Below are 9010 nucleotides of genomic sequence, written 5' to 3'. Positions count from 1 at the left end.
GTATATGTAGTGTGGTGGTGTACCTAATTAACTGGCCTCAGACTGTGTATATATATAGTATATGTAGTGTGGTGGTGTACCTAATTAACTGGCCTCAGACTGTATATATTGTGTGTGTTCAGGTTGGAGTGGGTGGGGCTGTACTGATGACATCACAGCCCAGTCGTACGGTCGTCAGCTGACAGCAGTTCTACTGCTCACGCTCAGTAACCTCCTCTTCATCCCGCCCATCGTCATCGCTGTCCGACGCTGTTACATCACTGAGGCCTCTGTCTACCTCTTTACCATGTTCTTCTCTACTGTGAGTTATATATATATATATATACACACTAACCCCAACCTATTGTCCTGTTCTTCTCTACTGTGAGTTATATATATATATACACACTAACCCCAACCTATTGTCCTGTTCTTCTCTACTGTGAGTTATATATATATATATATACACTAACCCCAACCTATTGTCCTGTTCTTCTCTACTGTGAGTTATATATATATATATACACACTAACCCCAACCTATTGTCCTGTTCTTCTCTACTGTGAGTTATATATATATATATACACACTAACCCCAACCTATTGTCCTGTTCTTCTCTACTGTGAGTTATATATATATATATATAAGCACACTGTGAGTTATATATATATATATATACACTAACCCCAACCTATTGTCCTGTTCTTCTCTACTGTGAGTTATATATATATATACACACTAACCCCAACCTATTGTCCTGTTCTTCTCTACTGTGAGTTATATATATATATATATACACACTAACCCCAACCTATTGTCCTGTTCTTCTCTACTGTGAGTTATATATATATATATACACACTAACCCCAACCTATTGTCCTGTTCTTCTCTACTGTGAGTTATATATATATATATATACACACTAACCCCAACCTATTGTCCTGTTCTTCTCTCCTAATATACATTCAATTTATTGTGGCTTTATTTTTTTTCGGGAAAAACACTGATTATATATTTTTTTCTCCTCTGTCTCTCCTCTCCTCTCCTCTCCTCCCTCTCTTCCCTCTCCTCCTCTCCTCTCCTCTCCTCTCCTCTCCTCTCTCCTCTCCTCTCCTCTCCTCTCCTCTCCTCTCCTCTCCTCTCCTCTCCTCTCTCCTCTCCTCTCCTCTCCTCTGTCTCTCCTCTCCTCTGTCTCTCCTCTCTCCTCTCCTCTCCTCTCCTCTGTCTCTCCTCTCTCTCCTCTCCTCTCCTCTCCTCTGTCTCTCCTCTCCTCCTCTCCTCTCCCTCTCCTCTCCTCTGTCTCTCCTCTCCTCTCCTCTCCTCTCCTCTCCTCTCCTCTCCTCTCCTCTGTCTCTCCTCTCCTCTGTCTCTCCTCTCTGTCTCTCTCTGTCTCTCCTCTCCTCTCTCTCTCCTCTCCTCTCTCTCCTCTCCTCTCCTCTCCTCTCCTCTCCTCTCCTCTCCTCTCTCCTCTCCTCTCCTCTCCTCTCCTCTGTCTCTCCTCTCTGTCTCTCCTCTCCTCTGTCTCTCCTCTCCTCTGTCTCTCCTCTCCTCCTCTCCTCCTCTCCTCCTCTCCTCTCCTCTGTCTCTCCTCTCCTCTCTCTCTCCTCTCCTCTGTCTCTCCTCTCCTCCTCTCTCTCCTCTGTCTCTCCTCTCCTCTCCTCTCCTCTCCTCTCCTCTCCTCTCTCTCCTCTCTCCTCCTCTGTCTCTCCTCTCCTCTGTCTCTCCTCTCCTCTCCCTCTGTCTCTCCCCCTCTCCTCTCCTCCTCCTCTCTCCTCTCCTCTCCTCTCCCTCTCCTCTCCTCTCCCTCTCCTCTCCCTCTCCTCTCCTCTCCCTCTCCTCTCTAGTTCTACCATGCATGTGACCAGCCTGGTTTAACAGTGATGTGTATCATGGATTACGACACTCTCCAGTACTGTGACTTCCTGGGTTCAGTCTGTTCTATCTGGGTCACTGTTCTCTGTATGGCCCGAGTCAGAGACACATTCAAACACGTACGTTAACACACACACACACACACACACACACACACACACACACACACACACACACACACAGTCACACACACACACACACACACACACAGAGTCACACACACACACACACACACACTCACAGACCGACTACACACACACACACACACACTCACAGACCGACTACACACACACTCACAGACCGACTACACACACACACACACACACACAGACACACACACACACAGAGACACACACACACACACACACAGACCAACTACACACACACACACAGACCGACTACACACACACACACACACACACACTCACAGACCGACTACTCTCACACACACACACACACACACACACACACACACACACACACTCACAGACCTACTACACACTCACAGACCACACACACACACACACACTCACAGACCGACCACACACACACACACACACACACACACAGACCGACCACACACACACACACACACTCACAGACCTACTACACACTCACTCACAGACCTACTACAAACACACACACTCACAGACCTACTACAAACACACACACACACTCACAGACCTACTACAAACACACACACACTCACAGACCTACTACAAACACACACACACACACTCACAGACCTACTACAAACACACACACTCACAGACCTACTTCACACACACACACCTACTACAATCACACACTCACAGACCTACTACAAACACACACACACTCACAGACCTACTACAAACACACACACACACACTCACAGACCTACTACAAACACACACACTCACAGACCTACTTCACACACACACACCTACTACAATCACACACTCACGGACCTACTACACACACACACACACTCATAGACCTACTACACACATAGACATACTACAAACACACTCAGACTTGATATGTGATGCTAACGCTTGTTGTGTGTGTAGATGTTGTTCATGCTCGGTACTCTGCTGATAGCGATGTCCATGCAGCTGGACCGGAGAGGACTGTGGAACATGCTGGGACCCATCCTCTGTGCTGTACTGGCCATGGTGACCTCCTGGGTAACTATCTATCCATGTTGACCTCCTGGGTAACTATATATCCATGTTGACCTCCTGGGTAACTATATATATCCATGTTGACCTCCTGGGTAACTATCTATCCATGTTGACCTCCTGGGTAACTATATATCCATGTATCCATGGTGACCTCCTGGGTAACTATATATCCATGTATCCATGGTGACCTCCTGGGTAACTATATATCCATGTATCCATGGTGACCTCCTGGGTAACTATATATCCATGTATCCATGGTGACCTCCTGGGTAACTATATATCCATGTATCCATGGTGACCTCCTGGGTAACTATATATCCATGTAATGGTGACCTCCTGGGTAACTATATATCCATGCTGACCTCCTGGGTAACTATGTATCCATGGTGACCTCCTGGGTAACTATATCCATGTATCCATGTTGACCTCCTGGGTAACTATATATCCATGTTGACCTCCTGGGTAACTATATATCCATGGTGACCTCCTGGGTAACTATATATCCATGTTGACCTCCTGGGTAACTATATATCCATGGTGACCTCCTGGGTAACTATATATCCATGTATCCATGGTGACCTCCTGGGTAACTATATATCCATGGTGACCTCCTGGGTAACTATATATCCATGTATCCATGGTGACCTCCTGGGTAACTATATATCCATGTTGACCTCCTGGGTAACTATACATCCATGTTGACCTCCTGGGTAACTATATATCCATGTTGACCTCCTGGGTAACTATATATCCATGTATCCATGGTGACCTCCTGGGTAACTATATATCCATGCTGACCTCCTGGGTAACTATGTATCCATGGTGACCTCCTGGGTAACTATATATCCATGTTGACCTCCTGGGTAACTATATATCCATGTATCCATGGTGACCTCCTGGGTAACTATATATCCATGTATCCATGGTGACCTCCTGGGTAACTATATATCCATGTTGACCTCCTGGGTAACTATATATCCATATATCCATGGTGACCTCCTGGGTAACTATATATCCATGTTGACCTCCTGGGTAACTATATATCCATGGTGACCTCCTGGGTAACTATATATCCATGGTGACCTCCTGGGTAACTATATATCCATGTTGACCTCCTGGGTAACTATATATCCATGTTGACCTCCTGGGTAACTATATATCCATGTATCCATGGTGACCTCCTGGGTAACTATATATCCATGTATCCATGGTGACCTCCTGGGTAACTATATATCCATGGTGACCTTCTGGGTAACTATATATCCATGTTGACCTCCTGGGTAACTATATATCCATGTTGACCTCCTGGGTAACTATATATCCATGTATCCATGGTGACCTCCTGGGTAACTATATATCCATGGTGACCTCCTGGGTAACTATATATCCATGTTCCATGTATCCATGTTGATCCATGGTGACCTCCTGGGTAACTATATATCCATGTTGATCTCCTGGGTAACTATATATCCATGGTGACCTCCTGGGTAACTATGTATCCATGTTGACCTCCTGGGTAACTATATATCCATGTATCCATGTTGACCTCCTGGGTAACTATATCCATGTATCCATGGTGACCTCCTGGGTAACTATATATCCATGTATCCATGGTGACCTCCTGGGTAACTATATATCCATGTATCCATGGTGACCTCCTGGGTAACTATATATCCATGGTGACCTCCTGGGTAACTATATATCCATGTATCCATGGTGATCTCCTGGGTAACTATATATCCATGGTGACCTCCTGGGTAACTATATATCCATGGTGACCTCCTGGGTAACTATATATCCATGGTGACCTCCTGGGTAACTATATATCCATGTTGACCTGGGTAACTATATATCCATGGTGACCTCCTGGGTAACTATATATCCATGTTGACCTCCTGGGTAACTATATATCCATGGTGACCTCCTGGGTAACTATATATCCATGTATCCATGGTGACCTCCTGGGTAACTATATATCCATGTATCCATGTTGACCTCCTGGGTAACTATATATCCATGTTGACCTCCTGGGTAACTATATATCCATGTATCCATGTTGACCTCCTGGGTAACTATATATCCATGTGACCTCCTGGGTAACTATATATCCATGTTGACCTCCTGGGTAACTATATATCCATCCATGTTGACCTCCTGGGTAACTATATATCCATGTCCATTGTTGACCATGTTGATGGTGACCTCCTGGGTAACTATATATCCATGGTGACCTCCTGGGTAACTATATATCCATGTATCCATGTTGACCTCCTGGGTAACTATATATCCATGGTGACCTCCTGGGTAACTATATATCCATGTTGACCTCCTGGGTAACTATATATCCATGTATCCATGGTGACCTCCTGGGTAACTATATATCCATGGTGACCTCCTGGGTAACTATATATCCATGTATCCATGGTGAACTATATATCCATGGTGACCTCCTGGGTAACTATATATCCATGTATCCATGTGACCTCCTGGGTAACTATATATCCATGGTGACCTCCTGGGTAACTATATATCCATGGTGACCTCCTGGGTAACTATATATCCATGGTGACCTCCTGGGTAACTATATATCCATGTATCCATGGTGACCTCCTGGGTAACTATATATCCATGGTGACCTCCTGAGTAACTATATATCCATGTTGACCTCCTGGGTAACTATATATCCATGTTGACCTCCTGGGTAACTATATATCCATGGTGACCTCCTGGGTAACTATATATCCATGGTGACCTCCTGGGTAACTATATATCCATGGTGACCTCCTGGGTAACTATATATCCATGGTGACCTCCTGGGTAACTATATATCCATGGTGACCTCCTGGGTAACTATATATCCATGGTGACCTCCTGGGTAACTATATATCCATGGTGACCTCCTGGATAACTATATATCCATGTATCCATGGTGACCTCCTGGGTAACTATATATCCATGTTGACCTCCTGGGTAACTATATATCCATGTATCCATGGTGACCTCCTGGGTAACTATATATCCATGTTGACCTCCTGGGTAACTATATATCCATGTTGACCTCCTGGGTAACTATATATCCATGTTGACCTCCTGGGTAACTATATATCCATGTATCCATGGTGACCTCCTGGGTAACTATATATCCATGTTGACCTCCTGGGTAACTATATATCCATGTTGACCTCCTGGGTAACTATATATCCATGGTGACCTCCTGGGTAACTATATATCCATGTTGACCTCCTGGGTAACTATATATCCATGTATCCATGGTGACCTCCTGGGTAACTATATATCCATGTATCCATGGTGACCTCCTGGGTAACTATATATCCATGTATCCATGGTGACCTCCTGGGTAACTATATATCCATGTATCCAAGACCTGAATCCAATCGAGAATCTGTGGAAAGAACTGAAAACTGCTGTTCACAAATGCTCTCCATCCAACCTCACTGAGCTCGAGCTGTTTTGCAAGGAGGAATGGGAAAAAATGTCAGTCTCTCGATGTGCAAAACTGATAGAGACATACCCCAAGCGACTTACTGCTGTAATCACAGCAAAAGGTGGAGCTACAAAGTATTAACTGAATCATTTTGCACGCCCAATTTTTCAGTTTTTGATTTGTTAAAAAAGTTTGAAATATCCAATAAATGTCGTTCCACTTCATGATTGTGTCCCACTTGTTGTTGATTCTTCACAAAAAAATACAGTTTTATATCTTTATGTTTGAAGCCTGAAATGTGGCAAAAGGTCGCAAAGTTCAAGGGGGCTTACTACTACTTACTTAATACTTTCGCAAGGCACTGTATTTGAGATTCTTCAAAGTAGCCACCCTTTGCCTTTGACAGCTTTGCATACTCTTGGCATTCTGTCAACCAGCTTCATGAGGTAGTCACCTGGAACGCATTTCAATTAACAGGTGTCTTTAGGACATGAAGGTCAGCCAATCAGACAGTCCATCATTACTATAGGACATGAAGGTCAGCCAATCAGACAGTCCATCATTACTTTAGGACATGAAGTTCAGTCAATCCGGAAAATGTCATGAACTTTGAAAGTTTCTTCAAGTTCAGTGGCCAAAACCATCAAGCACTATGATGAAACTGGCTCTCATGAAGACCACCACAGGAAAAGACCCAGAGTTACCTCTGCTGCAGAGGATCAGTTCATTAGAGTTAACTGGCTCTCATGAAGACTGCCACAGGAAAGGAAGACCCAGAGTTACCTGGCTCTCATGAGGACTGCCACAGGAAAGGAAGACCCAGAGTTACCTCTGCTGCAGAGGATAAGTTCATTAGAGTTAACTGGCTCTCATGTGGACAACCACAGGAATGGAAGACCCAGAGTTACTTCTGCTGCAGAGGATCAGATCATTAGAGTTACCAGCCTCAGAAATTGCAGCACAAATAAATGCTTCACAGAGTTCAAGTAACAGACACATCTCAACATCAACTGTTCAGAGGAGACTGCGTGAATCAGGCCTTCATGGTCGAATTGCTGCAAAGAAACCACTACTAAAGGACACCAATAAGAAGAAGAGACTTGCTTGGGCCAAGAAACACGAGCAATAGACATTAGACCGGCGGAAATTGACCGGTGAAAATACACCGGCGAAAAACCGTGAAGCATGGAGGAGGAGGTGTGATGGTGCTTTGCTAGTGACACTGTCAGTTATTTATTTAGAATTCAAGTCACACTTAACCAGCATGGCTACCACATCATTCTGCAGCAATACGCCATCCCATCTGGTTTGAGCTTAGCGGGACCATCATTTGTTTTTCAACAGGACAATGACCCAACACACCTCCAGGCTGTGTAAGGGCTATTTGACCAAGAAGGAGAGTGATGGAGTGCTGCATCAGATGACCTGGCTTCCACAATCACCCAACCCCAACCCAAATGAGTTGATTTGGGATGAGTTGGACCACAGAGTGAAGGAAAAGCAGCCAACAAGTGCTCAGCATATGTGGGACCTCCTTCAAGACTGTTTGAAAAGCATTCCTGAAGCTGGTTGAAAGAATGCCAAGAGTGTGCAAAGCTGTCATCAAGGCAAAGGGTGGCTACTTTGAATCATCTCAAATATAAAATATATTTTGATTTGTTTAACACTTTTTTGGTTACTACATGATTCCATATGTGTTATTTCATAGTTTTGATGTCTTCACAATTATTCTACAATGTAGAAAATAGTCAAAATAAAGAAAAACCCTGGAATGAGGAGGTGTGTCCAAACTGTTGACTTGTACTGTATATCGAGGGCTGAAGAGGAGACAGTGTTTTAGCCTCCTGCCAGGGTTAAGGTTGTGTGTAACTGTATAATGTGTGTATATCGAGGGCTGAAGAGGAAACAGTGTTTCAGCCTCCTGCCAGGGTTAAGGTTGTGTGTAACTGTATAATGTGTGTGTTTCCAGGTGTATCGAGGGCTGAAGAGGAAACAGTGCTACCCCCCCTCTTGGCGGCGTTGGGTACTGTTTCTCCTCCCAGGCCTGGCCTCGGCGCTGGTCGGTGTGTGTGTGTACGTGTTTGCTGAGACTGAGGACAACTACCTGTACACACACTCTCTATGGCACGTCCTGGTTGCCTCTAGTGTGGTGTTCCTTCTGCCTCCCAGAGAGACAGACTCCATGAACACCTGGAGCCCTGGAGTCTGTGGTTACACACTCTGTCACAGCACCAAGGAGGAACTATATACTGTCACCTGACCTCTGACCTCTGACCCTGGAGACCAACACTGTCACATAGGTTTAAGGCTGTGACCATACCAGTATTGACCAGAAAAATTTGTTTTCCATGGCAAAAAAAACATGAATATCTGAAACAGACAACTCTTTTAATGTCCTTTAAAATAACCTGCTGAAAACATAATGATGTCAAAAACATTCAGTGTTTTATAGCCTGGAAAAACATTAATGAAAACATAATGATGGTTTATAGCCTGGAAAAACATTCATGAAAACATAATGATGTTTAGTAACCTGCTGGATGTAAAA

General features: G+C 44.4%; 1 pseudogene; it reads left to right on the top strand.

The window, feature by feature from the left end:
- The window catches only part of LOC115127581 (transmembrane protein 8B-like), a 39476-nt pseudogene extending 30692 nt beyond the window's left edge, over nucleotides 1–8784 (top strand).
- Nucleotides 8785–9010: the final 226 nt, after the last annotated feature.

This window comes from Oncorhynchus nerka, linkage group LG15 (assembly GCF_034236695.1).
Source record: "Oncorhynchus nerka isolate Pitt River linkage group LG15, Oner_Uvic_2.0, whole genome shotgun sequence".
Lineage (NCBI taxonomy): Eukaryota > Metazoa > Chordata > Actinopteri > Salmoniformes > Salmonidae > Oncorhynchus > Oncorhynchus nerka.
This window is presented reverse-complemented; position numbering and strand designations above follow the sequence as displayed.